Source organism: Lepisosteus oculatus, unplaced genomic scaffold (assembly GCF_040954835.1).
Source record: "Lepisosteus oculatus isolate fLepOcu1 unplaced genomic scaffold, fLepOcu1.hap2 HAP2_SCAFFOLD_617, whole genome shotgun sequence".
Taxonomy (NCBI): Eukaryota; Metazoa; Chordata; class Actinopteri; order Semionotiformes; family Lepisosteidae; genus Lepisosteus; species Lepisosteus oculatus.
The window spans coordinates 3,939-22,500 of NW_027168168.1; the positions used below are offsets into that span (position 1 = coordinate 3,939).

At 49.5% G+C, this 18,562-nt stretch overlaps 9 non-coding genes across 9 annotated transcripts; all 9 read left to right on the forward strand.

The window, feature by feature from the left end:
- The first annotated feature begins 10,779 nt into the window (after positions 1–10,779).
- Positions 10,780–10,853, forward strand: trnai-aau (transfer RNA isoleucine (anticodon AAU)). The gene has a single exon. It is a non-coding gene; the product is annotated as a tRNA-Ile (tRNA).
- A 1,264-nt stretch (positions 10,854–12,117) lies between these two features.
- trnas-aga (transfer RNA serine (anticodon AGA)) lies at positions 12,118–12,199 on the forward strand. The gene has a single exon. It is a non-coding gene; the product is annotated as a tRNA-Ser (tRNA).
- An 843-nt stretch (positions 12,200–13,042) lies between these two features.
- Positions 13,043–13,116, forward strand: trnai-aau (transfer RNA isoleucine (anticodon AAU)). The gene has a single exon. It is a non-coding gene; the product is annotated as a tRNA-Ile (tRNA).
- Positions 13,117–14,386: 1,270 nt separating this feature from the next.
- Positions 14,387–14,468, forward strand: trnas-aga (transfer RNA serine (anticodon AGA)). Its single transcript has one exon. It is a non-coding gene; the product is annotated as a tRNA-Ser (tRNA).
- A 213-nt stretch (positions 14,469–14,681) lies between these two features.
- trnag-gcc (transfer RNA glycine (anticodon GCC)) lies at positions 14,682–14,752 on the forward strand. Its single transcript has one exon. It is a non-coding gene; the product is annotated as a tRNA-Gly (tRNA).
- A 559-nt stretch (positions 14,753–15,311) lies between these two features.
- Positions 15,312–15,385, forward strand: trnai-aau (transfer RNA isoleucine (anticodon AAU)). The gene has a single exon. It is a non-coding gene; the product is annotated as a tRNA-Ile (tRNA).
- A 1,270-nt stretch (positions 15,386–16,655) lies between these two features.
- trnas-aga (transfer RNA serine (anticodon AGA)) lies at positions 16,656–16,737 on the forward strand. Its single transcript has one exon. It is a non-coding gene; the product is annotated as a tRNA-Ser (tRNA).
- Positions 16,738–16,950: 213 nt separating this feature from the next.
- On the forward strand, positions 16,951–17,021 carry trnag-gcc (transfer RNA glycine (anticodon GCC)). Its single transcript has one exon. It is a non-coding gene; the product is annotated as a tRNA-Gly (tRNA).
- A 559-nt stretch (positions 17,022–17,580) lies between these two features.
- Positions 17,581–17,654, forward strand: trnai-aau (transfer RNA isoleucine (anticodon AAU)). The gene has a single exon. It is a non-coding gene; the product is annotated as a tRNA-Ile (tRNA).
- The last annotated feature ends 908 nt before the right edge of the window (positions 17,655–18,562 follow it).

Genomic DNA, 18,562 nt, shown 5'->3' on the forward strand with positions numbered 1-18,562 from the left:
CCTTTGAAAAGAATGGCCACGCCAGAGGCTCTGTTGTTATTGTCCCCTGACCAAACAGAAGGCCCTTTATCCCACCTATCTTCAAAACTTTTATACCTCTCTTGATAGGCTAAAGCACACTCCTGCAACATCAACACATCTCCCTCTCTCTGCTGGAGGTAATCAAAGACAGACTGGCATTTAACTCTGTCATTGATACCTCTTGTGTTAAGAGAAATTATGTTAAGAGCCATATTACATAAGAAAGTGGAACCAGTCTTTACAAAACACATTTCTCTTCGGTCTCACCTGTTACCTTTTTCTTTTTCTTTTTCTTCTTACCAATTTCCTGCCAGCCATCCTCTGAATGAGCCTTCATCAGGGTGGCAGCAGTAAAAGCGTTCACAGAGTCCATTTCAAGGAAGGGGGTAGAGGGAGGGGTGGAGAGGTTCCAGCTGTCCCCATCGCCATGCTCTCCTTCCTCCTCGCTCGGGGAGAAAACAGAGTCATTTTTTCTTTTCCTCAAGTCCAGCTCCTGGGAGCACTGAGGGGAAAGGGGTGCAGCCGATGCACCAGTCTCCTCTTCCCCCTCACCCACCAGCTGCTGCAGATCCTCCGTGATGGACTGGATGGAGGAGAGGAGGGCATCTGTAGCACTTGCAGAGTCTGAGAAAAGCAGCTCCGCTGAATCCTGGGTATCCTCGCTGGACCCGCTCCACCGGGGGGCCCCACACTGGCCCTCGTTCTGAGGAGCAGGAGTGGGGGAGGGGTCCTCGCTGTTCTCGGGGGTTTTCAAACCCTCGTGCTTGTCTGGTGCAGTCTGCGGTTGTGGGGGCGTAGTGGATTTCTCTTCCACCAGCCCCGGAGCCACAGCGGGACTGATCCTGGCTGGAGGCTGAGAGTCTTTGTCCAACAAGGGTTCTTTGTTTGACTTGTTGTTTGCTTTGGATTTTCGGGCTGGTTTGGCTGAAACAAGCACTGCCTCATCCTTTCTCATTTTGAGTTTATTGGCGTAGGCGTGAGGGCAGTTCTTAAAAACGTGTCCTTCCGAGCCACATAAATTGCACTTTGGCAGCATTGAACAGTCAGAGGCTAAATGTCCCTGTTTGCCACAGGTCTTGCAGCATTTCACAGTGCAGGACGATGCCAGGTGTCCCACAGCACCACAGCGCCGACACACCTTTGGTTGTCCCACATAAAACACATAGCCATTGCAGGCGCCCAGCCGGATTGTAGAGGGCAGGTGCCTTAAGCCTCCATTTACGCTGTCCGGTAGCAAGCGAACCTCGAATTTCCTTGCTCCTGTTTTTATACCATCAACATCTCTAACCTCAGTTCCATGGTGGACGGTGCAGTACTGGTTAAGCCAGGTGTGAATGTCCTCCGTCTTTGCCAGTTCCGAGAACATAACAACATGCACCGTTTTCCTCTCTCTCTGTGTCAGAGGCTGCAAGTTGATCTTCTCAAGTGCAGGAACTTTGCCTCTTTTTGCCTCAAACACATCCACGCATTGTTCAAACAGAGGATAGGTAGCAAATACAACCTCAAATGCTTTCTGACCTGGGAGAGCGAAGATGAAATCCAAGTGCCGAGGTTCAAAGCCAAGTTCCTTCTGTAACACTTTTCTGCTGAACTGCATACGATCCATGAAGAGGTCATCCAAGAGCTCAAAACGTACAGCATTCTTACGGGATCCAAAGGTTGCCATTTCAAAAACCGCAAATCGAACACTGCTTCCAACAAAAGAAAAACAATCCAACTACTCCACCTACAGGCTGATCAAGGTATCTCCCCTGCCAGGTAAGTATGAGTTAAACAGGCCCCTGCAAGCGGCCCGCACCCACAGCACAAATCGCGCAGCCTAGGCCACCTCCTCGCCCCGCACGCCACCGCCTCCTGCTGGGCCCACTCTTTCACACACTCACACGCCACACTAACACTCAAAAGTGTGGGCAAAACGAGAAAACGAGCGCGCCGTTTCCTACACATCTGCAGTCGCCGTTGCGCATTCGCAGCATGTCCCGGGATGCAATTCGGCCTCATTTGCATAACTCCAGACCGGCAGATCGCCACGCAAGCTCGCGACGTGCGCCTGCCACACACCGAACAAACCTTTTCAGCAATTTCCAAAAAACGGGCCTGCTCGCCTGCCCACAAGGCTCCGTCTCTTACCTGCTCTCCAGAGCCTGCTGCCTTCTGTGCTTTTCTCTCGGCACCGCTGCAGTGCACACAACTCCTGCAGCGGGAGGGGGGGAGAAAGTTCCCACGCTCCGCCGCAGGGAAGGCTCGCTCCGTGCGCACACGTCCTTTCGATGCCAGTCCAACAAGTGCTCCGCATTAGCTGCGTCGGGGCTCCGGCGTGTCGCACCTCACCTCACCTCGCACTGCCCCCTCCTTGAATGTCTGCCGCTGGGCATGCCCCGCTCTCCTCCGCCTTATCTTATCGCGTGTGAGCACCGACAATGGCCACAATGCCGGGGAATGGCACCTGTAAAGTGTTAATTGGGGCACAGGAACAGCCCGTCTCGTCTCGGGGGGGCCGGCTTCAGAGACAATACAGCAAACACAGCGGGGCGGGGGAAGAAGACGACACCACACATGCGGGTACATTCAGCTCCGGCGGGAACGAGACATTTGTCGGTCTTTTCAAGTGCCGAGAGCCGAGCAATCCTTCACTTGTATCGTTTCTCCCCGGTGACTAGATCTGGCCCTGCGACTCTCGACTGGGCTCACCCCCGGGGCAGCCCAGCAGGTGTGAGCCTGGCCGGCACCCGGATGGGAGATTCCACCCCGGAAAAGCTCCGGTTGCTGCTGCTCCTGCAAGAGGTGTGACTGGGACCAGTAGGGAGCGCTCACCCTGCGGGCTGTGTGGCTCTCTTACGCCCCAGCCTCCTGATGGCGACACTCTGCTGCACAAACAGGCGCCGTCCTTCGGGGGAGGCGTCAAACCGAGGTCCCGACCCTCCTTGGCCATTAGACTACCCCAGGGCGTCTCTCAAAAAGAGACGCCGGGGGTGTCCCTCTGGTGTTAGTGCTCCCCTTTACCCATCAGTCGGGGTCTCCTCCTAATCCCCGTCTCACCTGTAACAATCAATGACGAGGCCCCCCTGTCCGTGAGATTTAGTACTCGCGCAAGAGACCGGGGGCAGAGCGCGAACGCGGTCCCCCGCCCCCCACAAAGTGCGCGCTCCGGGTTCCCTCTCGGGGCCCTGCAACACAGCGGAAGGGCAGCGAGAAGGAGCCTCTTGCTCTGACGCCGCAAGGCCACAAAAGGGTGGAGGCGCCGCGCGCCCGGCCGACGTGTTGGACCGGTGCGCTTTACGTGCTGAAATAAACACGCGAAAGCCCCGAAATGTTTCCAGAGTGCTGTGCACTGGAGGTTTTTGTCTGGTGAAGACTTGCCTGGTGCTCCTCCGTGCAGATTGTTTGTCCTCCTCCAGTGCGGGACGTGCCAACACAAGGGAGCGCATTCGCCAACATCCAGGCACGCAATGCGATTTGGAAAGCAGCTCCTTTCCAAAGAGTGGCACACGAACGATCCTTCAGTCCCGCTCGGGGGGCACGGAACCCCCGCCACACACAGCTTCAAGTAGCGAGTCAGGCGCCGGGGCTTTCGCTTATGGCCACACCACCCTGAACACGCCCGATCTCGTCTGATCTCGGAAGCTAAGCAGTGTAGATAAAACTGGTTCAGGGACGCCAAATAATGTAGATTAAGCCGGTTCAGGGACGCCAAATATGTAAGAAAAGTGGCTCTCTGAAGGCACCAGTTCTGTAAGGTTTGGGCATTTACTGAGACAATTATTAATTGTAGCAGTAAATCACAAAGTTGATTCTTTTGATGGCTTTAGAATCCAACCATGCGACATAACTCAAACAACGCGCACACACAGGTACTAATACACGAGGATACATTTATTAATACATAGAATATGCATGAAAAACTAACAGATCTTATCGAGAGGGTTATCAGAATACAAAAGATATATATTCAATCAGTTACAAAGTGTTACACATATCAAGAGGACATACGTTCAGTATATCATTCATTAAGACCGTTTCGTAAAGTGAACTTGGTTACAACTTCTACATTAGATACTCAAAACAAGTACATAACTCTTAGGAATTAAATTGATATCAACTGGTTTGGATAACAATTGAATTCTCGAGCTGTAATGCATTGAAGTTGAATACTCATCCAATCTTTGGGGATTCAGATCTCCTGCGGGCACAAAGAAACAGTTGCAGGCTGTTGCTGTCCAATCCGCGCTCTCTGGCTCCGTGCCAGGCTGTGCTGTGCGGCTTGCGACGGTGCGCTGCTGTTGCTCATTGTTGGCTTTAACTAGCAAAGTTTGTGCACAGGAGAAAAGATGATTGTGGGTCCCAGCAAGTCAGGAAGAGGACCAGTTCGTTCCTGATGAAGAGCTAGTTCTGAATAGTGATTCAGCTTTCCACAGTTCCGACCTGTTCATGAGGCCTGCTGCTGGTTACTCTCTGGCAACCTCCGCTCTAGACTCTTAGAACAAAGGAAAGTTCTGGCACTCGGACACACTGGCCGTTCCGTGGTTGTCCGGGCTGAGTCTCAGGATGGTCAGGAGGCGCGCTGCGAGAATGTCCTGCCCTTGGGAGCCTTCTGCTCCTGGGCCGTCCTGCCCTGGAATTCTCCTTTGAATTCCCTTTAGAATCTTACTGAATCTTGTTGAATCTTCCCTTCTGAATCTGAATCTGAATCTGAATCTGAATCTCTCAGGCTCTCTGTGTTGCCTGTTTTTACCTGGAGGAACTTCAGCTCATTGATTGGCTGAAAGTTCCATGGGCATCAGAGTCCCACGTGGGTTACTCGGCCCTACCAGTCCCTGATTGGTTGATCAGGGTGAGATATGAGTCACTTAGTCCTGACACTTAGTAATGCAGTCCAGATGTCCAACTCGCACTCCCTAGACAGATAGGCACCAATGGATGACCATTGATCATGATAGCCAGGCTTAGCTAAGTGCATCCCCCTTTGGGAGCTGTCCTTATCAAAAGAAAACATCTTGCATGAATGGTTTCTCTGTGGCTGCACCACAGAGATGAACAGAGAAATGGGGCCTCATTTGGGAAGCTCAGAAACCCTTAATTCTGCCTTATTAATAAACCTCGCCGCTACATATCCCCCCTTTTTGAAGGTCACGAGGTCCCGAGGCATTGTTGCCTTCAAAACAAAACAGAGTTAAGTGATGTCCCTTGCCATTAGAACATTAACCTTAAATGTCCACATTACTCCTCGAGAATTCATACCGGAACCAGCATTGGATACAAACAGGATGAATAACATCTGGAGTATGTATAAACACGGTAGGAGACATTATCTAAGTCTAGGAATTACACATCAGGAAGTTCACTGTCAATATCTGATACCTCTGTAGTAGATATTTGGGGAGAAGTCACTTCCTTTCTTTTGACATGCTACCGTTGACTCATTCGTGCTACCCAGAGTACATCTTGATGTGAGAGTACATCATTCAGAGTACACTGTCAGTCATGATCCAGCTACCTGGCAGTAGTGTTACAATAACAACAGTTCCTGTTCCCAGCCCCCCCCGATAAACCACAACACCTGTGTTGGGTATCTGCTAGGGTGGTTTGGAGGTTTGTTCCATTAAAGCAAACTAACTACCTGTACCTCTTCAGGGCTTACTGTTTCTTGGATTTCTATCCAATTCAATAGTGTGGCACCTGAAGGCATCCATGACCTCAAGTTTGGTCTTATGTTGTCTGGTTCTAGACAGTACAGTGTTAAGTTCAAGAGCACTATGGCCTCCTCGGGAACTTGCAGGAAAACTGTTTGATTAGGTAGCTGCATTGCGGTAGCTGTATCATGCCTGTCACAAGTCATGGTGTCAGTTAAATGTGGTGTGCTGACCAGCCATTTACTTCCCACCTGCTCTTCGTGGGGTTCATTAACCTCCCTCTGCTCATTAGTAGCTTTACACCCTTCATTGGTGAATCATTTAGACACAGCCAATGGATAGCTTTGGTAGCCATACCCATCTCAAGATTTGGAACCGAATTCAATCTTGGATTGCCTTCTGGGTGAGCTATGAGCAATGGGGTTAATGTCACATACTCCTCTACTGAGAAGAGTGGAATCAAGTGGGTTGGGAATTGTGCCATGGCTAGACTGGCTACAGTGGCACTAAGCTCCCTTAACAGGTCTTGTGTCAACATTCTGGCCTGTTGCACACAAGCATAAACCCACTGTATAACACCAACAATCATGTCCACTGGTTGGGGAATAAGGTTTAACCCTGTTGCATAGGAAGTTGCCTGTAGGGTTTCCCCTAAGCTTTCCAACTTTTGCTGCTGTTGATACAGTCTGTCACTACCCTCTGGCATTTCTGACACCTGCCTTCTTGGGGCAGTCGGGGTGAGAGTGCCAGTAGCACACAAACCTACCAGAAATAGCAAACGTGCAACAGTGGCGGCAGCAATCAGTCCTCCCAAAAGTCTTTTCGGGTGGCTGATCCCAGTCATCTCCTTCTGAGTGACTGTTGCCTTTCTAAGCTGGCGCAGCGTGTACATGGTGTCTTTCTCAGTATGCCATGTGGCATCTTGGGCACCAACATCCTGGAAATCTGTGGAGATCTGACGCAGCTGCTGATGCTGCTCCTCCTTTTCCAGGGCATTTGCTTTTTCGATTTGTTCATGCCTGTGCTCTAGGAACCCTGCAGGGGGCGGTGCAGCGGTGGAGCATGCCTGACCCTCGGCTGAGTGGTCATCTGGAGCACCTGAGTGATCTGGGATTGTTACCCTATTCTCACTGTTCAGGTCCACCCTGCACACCTCCTGATTGAGGAATCCCTCTATCGGCATGTTTACAATCGTTCGCTGGGGGTAGGTGTAGGACACCTGCTCGCTCCCCCCTTCCCTCGCTAGGGGTTCAGGGAGCTGCCCCAGCAGTGGGATAGCTAGTTCACTGTCTTTGAACTTACTATCACTCACCAGGCCCATGTCAGTGCAGGCGGGGATTCTGACACCCCTCTTTGCGATGTTCTGCACTGGCAGGTGGGTGGCTTGACAATCCAGCTCCAGTCTGGCTGAACCACTGTTGGTCAGACTCAGACTGACAGACTGAGCTGGTGGCTGTGAGAAAACCGGCTCGGCTTTCATTCCCTGTCCCTTCTGGGGGACTGGGTGTGTAGGCAACCCTGCCGTTGAGGCAGGAACAATCAGGTCAGTCTCACTCACTACCTGGTAGTTGTGAGAAATAATGTTACCTGACTGCAGGTTCCCTGGGTCACAGCAGAGGGAATCAGCATCTGGGATCAGGTGTGTCCACAGCGCAGTAGTCTCAGCGTCCAGCTGGACCTCCTGTCTAACCTGTGAATGTTGCACCAGGGGCACCTGGCGGTGGCCCTGTGACAGCTGCTCAAGCAGATCCTCACTAATAGAGGACCTCTCAGGGCTAAGGGCGAGGGCTACATCACCAACCTGCTCTCCTGCCATCTGGATCCCTTCCACCACTGCGGGGTGGTGGTCCTGACCCCTCTTGGGTGCCAGGGTGCACAGGGAAAGCTCCTTTTCATCGCCAGGTGGGGAGATCAGCTCCTCTTTAGGGATGTAAAAGGTGTGTGCTTTACCTGGTGGATCAGGCGGCTGCTCGGAGCACCGCTCCTGTGGCATGGAGGCTGTTGGGACCTTGGCTGGGGCACGACTTCCCTGTATATTCGGGGAACAAGAAAATATTTTTATTTCTTGTCCAGAGGGAACAGAAGGAATCTCCGCATGGGCTTCTGTGTTCGGTGGGCACTGTGTGAGCACAGTCTGCCTCTTGGCCCCCCTTTCCTTCTGTACAGAAGGCTTAGGAGCCTTGACCTGTTTCCACACCTTGCCTTTCTGGTGATCCACCAAAGGTTCCTCTCTGAGTCGCATGCCCTTTTCTTTTTCTACCCGTTTGAGCTTGCCGTGTGACATCAAACACCTCTCAACCTCAGTGTCAATCAGTGTCTCACTGTGTAAGACATCTCCCATGGCAGCCTTGAGGTAAAAGCTTCCTGCTTTTCCTCTGTGTTTTACTGCCTGCTCTGTGACTTCAGGGGTGGAGTCAGCACTCACTTGGGAGTGGCTGACCTCATCCAGGCAGGAACCCTTCCGCTCAATCAGATAGACTGAGGGAGGGAGAGGGGGCGGGTCTCCGCCTCCTCCAGTGGAGAGTATCAGCTCATTCACGCTTCCGGCAGCCTTGGGGAGCGGTTGTCCCTGTCCTAATAAAGCTTGTTCAAGCCTGGCCAGGCGGGCGGCTACTGAATCCTTTTGTTCAGCTTTTTCTAGCCCTTTCCCTCCCCCGGTGTTCTCATGGCACTTAGGACGCTGGGTGCGGTCCTGTGTGCCAGCTTTGGAACAGGGCTTAGCCAGCTCAGGAGCCTGTGCTCCTTCGAGCAGGAGGGAATTAACCCTGCTGGCTCTGACGGCGAACACAGTCGCTTTAACAGCTTTTTGCTCAGAGTGACTTTGGACATCATACTCCCAGGCTTTCTGCACGAATCTCTTAATATCAGTCATTTTCATGGTCTGTGCATCTGTATGCATTAAGATCATCTTTCTGACTGACGGGTGGAGATTCGCAATGAATAAACCCTTGAAATGTGTGTTCTCTTCGCAACCCTCATCATTTCGCCCTGCAAAATAAGTTCGTCTAAGTCTCTCGTAATATTCGCGAGGGGACTCTGCTCTCTCGTGCTTAATGTTAAGAGCGGCGGCTATCGCAGCAGTCGGGTCAATAAACGCACTGTATTCTTCGATAAGTGCTTGACATAGCTGCTCAAAGTCATTACAGACTTCTTTCATCTGCCTAGCCATCCACTCATGTACAGCTCTGCTGGTAGTTTTCCTGACCAGAAACACTTTCTCCTGTTCTGTGGCGTTTGGCAGGTACTGCAGGTTATACCTGAGGTCCTGAATATAACTCTCGATATTATTCTCTGACACTGCCGGGTCAAATCTCTCTATGTCCTTCGCTAGCTCTCTCAGAGAATGGAGATTTATCCTAGCTTCTCCGCTGACGGAGATATGGAAGAGATCGTGGTCAGACCTGTCGCTGCTAGAGAGAGTGCTTAATAGCGACTCGAATTCAGACCTTTTAGCAACCATCGTTAAACTTAAAGAGTATTACTTTTATGTACGAAATCACAGTTTTACCACAGAAAACCACAAGATCAAGTATGCAATCAACCCGGTAGATCGCAAAAGATCAGAAAACAATCAAGCACTGCTTAAAGAGCAAGGGGAACTTTTTTTCTTTCGGCTTTCAGCACACTGTATTGTCGTGTATGAAACCCGCGGCGTTTTATATTGAATTATTCCGCTTGGTTGACTCATTTCAGTCTTGCCACGCCCGTGCCAGGGACGCCAAATAATGTAGGGAAAACCGGTTCAGGGACGCCAAATATGTAATCATAGTGGCTCTCTGAAGGCACCAGTTCTGTAGGGTTTGGGCATTTACTGAGACAATTATTAATTGTAGCAGTAAATCACAAAGTTGATTCTTTTGATGGCTTTAGAATCCAACCATGCGACATAACTCAAACAACGCGCACACACAGGTACTAATACACGAGGATACATTTATTAATACATAGAATATGCATGTAAACCTAACAGATCTTATCGAGAGGGTTATCAGAATACAAAAGGTATATATTCAATCAGTTACAAAGTGTTACACATATCAAGAGGACATACGTTCAGTATATCATTCATTTAGACTGTTTCTTTGTGCCCGCAGGAGATCTGAATCCCCAAAGATTGGATGAGTATTCAACTTCAATGCATTACAGCTCGAGAATTCAATTGTTATCCCAACCAGTTGATATCAATTTAATTCCTAAGAGTTATGTACTTGTTTTGAGTATCTAATGTAGAAGTTGTAACCAAGTTCACTTTACGAAACGGTCTAAATGAACGCCAAATATGTAATCATAGTGGCTCTCTGAAGGCACCAGTTCTGTAGGGTTTGGGCATTTACTGAGACAATTATTAATTGTAGCAGTAAATCACAAAGTTGATTCTTTTGATGGCTTTAGAATCCAACCATGCGTCCGCGAATGGCATTTTGCAGCTGGAAGCAGATGTCGACGCGTTTTGCACAGAGCACCAAAAAAGCGTCTTTTTTGAAGGCCCTGGCACTGAGCATTGGTGGTTCAGTGGTAGAATTCTCGCCTGCCACGCGGGAGGCTCGGGTTCGATTCCCGGCCAATTCAGTGGCTTTTGCAGCAAGCGGCTCCATCACTTGCATCCCCTTGCAACTCGCAACTCAAAAAACCCACTGAAGCTAAGCAGGTGTGAGCCAGGTCAGTACCCGGATGAGGGTGAGCTACAGGGGAAAACAAAGCTTCCAGCTGGAAGCGGTGTTAATGGTGCCGGCGGTGGGGCGCTCACCCTCAGGTCTGTGCGGGTCCCAATGCCCCAGTATAGTGACGGAGATGCTGTGTTGTAAAAGGGCGCTGTCTTTTGGATGAGATGTAAAACCGAGGTCACAGCGCTCTGTGGTCATTCAAAATGACCACCAAAACCTTTGACAAAAGCTCTTGGTAATTGATGGTCTTCAATAATGCTTCTCCTTTAGGTACATTTTAAATCAGCTGAAAAATGCTGTGAAATGGGGGGGCACTTCAGGCCAGTGTAGGATTTGGGTTACAAGAACCATGAAACTGCACGAGAAAGCCCGTACACTGAATTACACGGCTTTCTATTCAAAGGAGGACAAAAGAAATTCCCTGAGTTCGATTTTTTGCAGCACAGAGAGGAGCACTGTTGTGAGGCCGGTTAGCTCAGTTGGTTCGAGCGTGGTGCTAATAACGCCAAGGTCACGGGTTCGAGCCCCGTACTGGCCAGGTCCTTTTCTCCTCTCTTACCAAAGCTGTTAGGTTCCTTTCCGTGGTGAGAGGGGTTGTCATGCAACGCTGCCACATAGTGCCGACAGACAAGAGTGTTGCGGGAGAAGAGAAAAGTGTTTGAAGATTTAAGAGTGTCTTAGGTGGAGCCAAAATCAAGTGTCACAAATACAAGTGGGAGGATTTCCAATGTTTAATATGGTAAAAATAAGCGGAAGTTATCTGCCGGTCCGGCACAGTCTGCCATGCTTTTGTCATATACTGTAAAGTGGTGTCGAACTGGGTGTCGAGCTGGAGCCTCACCATTTGCATATGTGAGGCTCCAGTTATACATCGAGTGTCACATTAAATGACAAAAATGAAGAGAGTTAAAGCAGCTGGAGAGGTTTTCTTACAACTTTTGAGCTGACACAGTTTTGGAAAATGTTTCCTTCACGCTGCACTGTACAACATAGGCAGCCAAGAGTCTCCAAAACAAAACAGAATTGACAGATAGGAGAAAATTCCCACTCATCCTGAAGTTCCCAAAATCCAGCACTGAGCGTAAACAAAGTGTCTAAGTAGCGTGGGAATGCTAACCCTAACCCTAGCTGGAGTTTGAGCAATCCAGCACTGAGCGTAAAAAGATGAGTCAAAGTAACGTCTAATCGGATTAGTTTCCTTAGAGCTGGTTCAGAGTCTGCTCAAGAGTTTACCTTTCACACATGCGCAAAGAAGAATGTTGGGGGTGCACGCTTCAAGGCGCCTTACAGCTGTAGGGAGTGATTCGAGACGATTCGTGGCGTGTGCTCGTTCCCATATACCGTACGCCCCGGGGTGCAGTGCTAGGATGATGTACAATACCGCTTGGGCACGTAACGGCGTTATACGCAAGGTTTTCGTTTGTTCGTTTTGTTTTGCTCTGCTTTGCTTTGTTTTGCTTTCCATCGCGTTGGTAAGAGCGTAAATAAAAAGGCGATTCCTGCGTCTACCACTAATGTAAGAGCTATTTCAAGTGCGACGTGGTGCGGCTTTTCAAATGCTTGTGGGCATTTCTCTGTTGTTGATTCTTTTTTTGTGTGTAACAAAGTGGCATTTTCATGTCCGGACGGGGAGACTTTATCATTCCGACATGAAGCCACCCTTAAGTCCTCTGAGGCGTGTCTGTCTGCAAGGCTTGTATTTTGGAAATGTTTTTTTGAAACGGAGAACGACTTTGAAATAGGCTTCCGCCGGCGCCTCGCGATCCAGGTAAGATTGTAGCAAGAATGCAGCGGGGCTTGCTGTAGTCGTGGCCGAGTGGTTAAGGCGATGGACTAGAAATCCATTGGGGTCTCCCCGCGCAGGTTCGAATCCTGCCGACTACGTTATCCGCCTCCAGTCGGTGTGTTTCGGCGCAAGCAAAGAAGCGCGCCTCTTTGCTGTTCCTGGTGGTTTTAAAACGCCCAATTGCTTGTACCCGCTGCCTTGGAAATAAGTTCTTCAGCGTCCGCGAATGGCATTTTGCAGCGGGAAGCAGATGTCGACGCGTTTTGCACAGAGCACCAAAAAAGCGTCTTTTTTGAAGGCCCTGGCACTGAGCATTGGTGGTTCAGTGGTAGAGTTCTCGCCTGCCACGCGGGAGGCTGGGGTTCGATTCCCGGCCAATGCAGTGGCTTTTGCAGCAAGCGGCTCCATCACTTGCATCCCCTTGCAACTCGCAACTCAAAAAACCCACTGAAGCTAAGCAGGTGTGAGCCAGGTCAGTACCCGGATGAGGGTGAGCTACAGGGAAAAACAAAGCTTCCAGCTGGAAGCGGTGTTAATGGTGCCAGCAGTGGGGCGCTCACCCTGAGGTCTGTGCGGGTCCCAATGCCCCAGTATAGTGACGGAGATGCTGTGTTGTAAAAGGGCGCTGTCTTTTGGATGAGATGTAAAACCGAGGTCACAGCGCTCTGTGGTCATTCAAAATGACCACCAAAACCTTTGACAAAAGCTCTTGGTAATTGATGGTCTTCAATAATGCTTCTCCTTTAGGTACATTTTAAATCAGCTGAAAAATGCTGTGAAATGGGGGGGCACTTCAGGCCAGTGTAGGATTTGGGTTACAAGAACCATGAAACTGCACGAGAAAGCCCGTACACTGAATTACACGGCTTTCTATTCAAAGGAGGACAAAAGAAATTCCCTGAGTTCGATTTTTTGCAGCACAGAGAGGAGCACTGTTGTGAGGCCGGTTAGCTCAGTTGGTTCGAGCGTGGTGCTAATAACGCCAAGGTCACGGGTTCGAGCCCCGTACTGGCCAGGTCCTTTTCTCCTCTCTTACCAAAGCTGTTAGGTTCCTTTCCGTGGTGAGAGGGGTTGTCATGCAACGCTGCCACATAGTGCCGACAGACAAGAGTGTTGCGGGAGAAGAGAAAAGTGTTTGAAGATTTAAGAGTGTCTTAGGTGGAGCCAAAATCAAGTGTCACAAATACAAGTGGGAGGATTTCCAATGTTTAATATGGTAAAAATAAGCGGAAGTTATCTGCCGGTCCGGCACAGTCTGCCATGCTTTTGTCATATACTGTAAAGTGGTGTCAAACTGGGTGTCGAGCTGGAGCCTCACCATTTGCATATGTGAGGCTCCAGTTATACGTCGAGTGTCACATTAAATGACAAAAATGAAGAGAGTTAAAGCAGCTGGAGAGGTTTTCTTACAACTTTTGAGCTGACACAGTTTTGGAAAATGTTTCCTTCACGCTGCACTGTACAACATAGGCAGCCAAGAGTCTCCAAAACAAAACAGAATTGACAGATAGGAGAAAATTCCCACTCATCCTGAAGTTCCCAAAATCCAGCACTGAGCGTAAACAAAGTGTCTAAGTAGCGTGGGAATGCTAACCCTAACCCTAGCTGGAGTTTGAGCAATCCAGCACTGAGCATAAAAAGATGAGTCAAAGTAACGTCTAATCGGATTAGTTTCCTTAGAGCTGGTTCAGAGTCTGCTCAAGAGTTTACCTTTCACACATGCGCAAAGAAGAATGTTGGGGGTGCACGCTTCAAGGCGCCTTACAGCTGTAGGGAGTGATTCGAGACGATTCGTGACGTGTGCTCGTTCCCATATACCGTACGCCCCGGGTTGCAGTGCTAGGATGATGTACAATACCGCTTGGGCACATAACGGCGTTATACGCAAGGTTTTCGTTTGTTCGTTTTGTTTTGCTCTGCTTTGCTTTGTTTTGCTTTCCATCGCGTTGGTAAGAGCGTAAATAAAAAGGCGATTCCTGCGTCTACCACTAATGTAAGAGCTATTTCAAGTGCGACGTGGTGCGGCTTTTCAAATGCTTGTGGGCATTTCTCTGTTGTTGATTCTTTTTTTGTGTGTAACAAAGTGGCATTTTCATGTCCGGACGGGGAGACTTTATCATTCCGACATGAAGCCACCCTTAAGTCCTCTGAGGCGTGTCTGTCTGCAAGGCTTGTATTTTGGAAATGTTTTTTTGAAACGGAGAACGACTTTGAAATAGGCTTCCGCCGGCGCCTCGCGATCCAGGTAAGATTGTAGCAAGAACGCAGCGGCAGTGGGGCTTGCTGTAGTCGTGGCCGAGTGGTTAAGGCGATGGACTAGAAATCCATTGGGGTCTCCCCGTGCAGGTTCGAATCCTGCTGACTACGTTATCCGCCTCCAGTCGGTGTGTTTCGGCGCAAGCAAAGAAGCGTGCCTCTTTGCTGTTCCTGGTGGTTTTAAAACGCCCAATCGCTTGTACCCGCTGCCTTGGAAATAAGTTCTTCAGCGTCCGCGAATGGCATTTTGCAGCTGGAAGCAGATGTCGACGCGTTTTGCACAGAGCACCAAAAAAGCGTCTTTTTTGAAGGCCCAGGCACGGAGCATTGGTGGTTCAGTGGTAGAATTCTCGCCTGCCACGCGGGAGGCTCGGGTTCGATTCCCGGCCAATGCAGTGGCTTTTGCAGCGAGCGGCTCCATCACTTGCATCCCCTTGCAACTCACAACTCAAAAAACCCACTGAAGCTAAGCAGGTGTGAGCCAGGTCAGTACCCGGATGAGGGTGAGCTACAGGGAAAAACAAAGCTTCCAGCTGGAAGCGGTGTTAATGGTGCCGGCGGTGGGGCGCTCACCCTGAGGTCTGTGCGGGTCCCAATGCCCCAGTATAGTGACGGAGATGCTGTGTTGTAAAAGGGCGCTGTCTTTTGGATGAGATGTAAAACCGAGGTCACAGCGCTCTGTGGTCATTCAAAATGACCACCAAAACCTTTGACAAAAGCTCTTGGTAATTGATGGTCTTCAATAATGCTTCTCCTTTAGGTACATTTTAAATCAGCTGAAAAATGCTGTGAAATGGGGGGGCACTTCAGGCCAGTGTAGGATTTGGGTTACAAGAACCATGAAACTGCACGAGAAAGCCCGTACACTGAATTACACGGCTTTCTATTCAAAGGAGGACAAAAGAAATTCCCTGAGTTCGATTTTTTGCAGCACAGAGAGGAGCACTGTTGTGAGGCCGGTTAGCTCAGTTGGTTCGAGCGTGGTGCTAATAACGCCAATGTCACGGGTTCGAGCCCCGTACTGGCCAGGTCCTTTTCTCCTCTCTTACCAAAGCTGTTAGGTTCCTTTCCGTGGTGAGAGGGGTTGTCATGCAACGCTGCCACATAGTGCCGACAGACAAGAGTGTTGCGGGAGAAGAGAAAAGTGTTTGAAGATTTAAGAGTGTCTTAGGTGGAGCCAAAATCAAGTGTCACAAATACAAGTGGGAGGATTTCCAATGTTTAATATGGTAAAAATAAGCGGAAGTTATCTGCCGGTCCGGCACAGTCTGCCATGCTTTTGTCATATACTGTAAAGTGGTGTCGAACTGGGTGTCGAACTGGAGCCTCACCATTTGCATATGTGAGGCTCCAGTTATACGTCGAGTGTCACATTAAATGACAAAAATGAAGAGAGTTAAAGCAGCTGGAGAGGTTTTCTTACAACTTTTGAGCTGACACAGTTTTGGAAAATGTTTCCTTCACGCTGCACTGTACAACATAGGCAGCCAAGAGTCTCCAAAACAAAACAGAATTGACAGATAGGAGAAAATTCCCACTCGTCCTGAAGTTCCCAAAATCCAGCACTGAGCGTAAACAAAGTGTCTAAGTAGCGTGGGAATGCTAACCCTAACCCTAGCTGGAGTTTGAGCAATCCAGCACTGAGCGTAAAAAGATGAGTCAAAGTAACGTCTAATCGGATTAGTTTCCTTAGAGCTGGTTCAGAGTCTGCTCAAGAGTTTACCTTTCACACATGCGCAAAGAAGAATGTTGGGGGTGCACGCTTCAAGGCGCCTTACAGCTGTAGGGAGTGATTCGAGACGATTCGTGGCGTGTGCTCGTTCCCATATACCGTACGCCCCGGGGTGCAGTGCTAGGATGATGTACAATACCGCTTGGGCACGTAACGGCGTTATATGCAAGGTTTTCGTTTGTTCGTTTTGTTTTGCTCTGCTTTGCTTTGTTTTGCTTTCCATCGCGTTGGTAAGAGCGTAAATAAAAAGGCGATTCCTGCGTCTACCACTAATGTAAGAGCTATTTCAAGTGCGACGTGGTGCGGCTTTTCAAATGCTTGTGGGCATTTCTCTGTTGTTGATTCTTTTTTTGTGTGTAACAAAGTGGCATTTTCATGTCCGGACGGGGAGACTTTATCATTCCGACATGAAGCCACCCTTAAGTCCTCTGAGGCGTGTCTGTCTGCAAGGCTTGTATTTTGGAAATGTTTGTTTGAAACGGAGAACAACTTTGAAATAGGCTTCCGCCGGCGCCTCGCGATCCAGGTAAGATTGTAGCAAGAACGCAGCGGCAGTGGGGCTTGCTGTAGTCGTGGCCGAGTGGTTAAGGCGATGGACTAGAAATCCATTGGGGTCTCCCCGCGCAGGTTCGAATCCTGCCGACTACGTTATCCGCCTCCAGTCGGTGTGTTTCGGCGCAAGCAAAGAAGCGCGCCTCTTTGCTGTTCCTGGTGGTTTTAAAACGCCCAATCGCTTGTACCCGCTGCCTTGGAAATAAGTTCTTCAGCGTCCGCGAATGGCATTTTGCAGCTGGAAGCAGATGTCGACGCGTTTTGCACAGAGCACCAAAAAAGCGACTTTTTTGAAGGCCCAGGCACTGAGCATTGGTGGTTCAGTGGTAGAATTCTCGCCTGCCACGCGGGAGGCTCGGGTTCGATTCCCGGCCAATGCAGTGGCTTTTGCAGCGAGCGGCTCCATCACTTGCATCCCCTTGCAACTCGCAACTCAAAAAACCCACTGAAGCTAAGCAGGTGTGAGCCAGGTCAGTACCCGGATGAGGGTGAGCTACAGGGGAAAACAAAGCTTCCAGCTGGAAGCGGTGTTAATGGTGCCGGCGGTGGGGCGCTCACCCTGAGGTCTGTGCGGGTCCCAATGCCCCAGTATAGTGACGGAGATGCTGTGTTGTAAAAGGGCGCTGTCTTTTGGATGAGATGTAAAACCGAGGTCACAGCGCTCTGTGGTCATTCAAAATGACCACCAAAACCTTTGACAAAAGCTCTTGGTAATTGATGGTCTTCAATAATGCTTCTCCTTTAGGTACATTTTAAATCAGCTGAAAAATGCTGTGAAATGGGGGGGCACTTCAGGCCAGTGTAGGATTTGGGTTACAAGAACCATGAAACTGCACGAGAAAGCCCGTACACTGAATTACACGGCTTTCTATTCAAAGGAGGACAAAAGAAATTCCCTGAGTTCGATTTTTTGCAGCACAGAGAGGAGCACTGTTGTGAGGCCGGTTAGCTCAGTTGGTTCGAGCGTGGTGCTAATAACGCCAAGGTCACGGGTTCGAACCCCGTACTGGCCAGGTCCTTTTCTCCTCTCTTACCAAAGCTGTTAGGTTCCTTTCCGTGGTGAGAGGGGTTGTCATGCAACGCTGCCACATAGTGCCGACAGACAAGAGTGTTGCGGGAGAAGAGAAAAGTGTTTGAAGATTTAAGAGTGTCTTAGGTGGAGCCAAAATCAAGTGTCACAAATACAAGTGGGAGGATTTCCAATGTTTAATATGGTAAAAATAAGCGGAAGTTATCTGCCGGTCCGGCACAGTCTGCCATGCTTTTGTCATATACTGTAAAGTGGTGTCGAACTGGGTGTCGAACTGGAGCCTCACCATTTGCATATGGGAAGGCTCCAGTTATACGTCGAGTGTCACATTAAATGACAAAAATGAAGAGAGTTAAAGCAGCTGGAGAGGTTTTCTTACAACTTTTGAGCTGACACAGTTTTGGAAAATGTTTCCTTCACGCTGCACTGTACAACATAGGCAGCCAAGAGTCTCCAAAACAAAACAGAATTGACAGATAGGAGAAAATTCCCACTCATCCTGAAGTTCCCAAAATCCAGCACTGAGCGTAAACAAAGTGTCTAAGTAGCGTGGGAATGCTAACCCTAACCCTAGCTGGAGTTTGAGCAATCCAGCACTGAGCGTAAAAAGATGAGTCAAAGTAACGTCTAATCGGATTAGTTTCCTTAGAGCTGGTTCAGAGTCTGCTCAAGAGTTTACCTTTCACACATGCGCAAAGAAGAATGTTGGGGGTGCACGCTTCAAGGCGCCTTACAGCTGTAGGGAGTGATTCGAGACGATTCGTGGCGTGTGCTCATTCCCATATACCGTACGCCCCGGGGTGCAGTGCTAGGATGATGTACAATACCGCTTGGGCACGTAACGGCGTTATACGCAAGGTTTTCGTTTGTTCGTTTTGTTTTGCTCTGCTT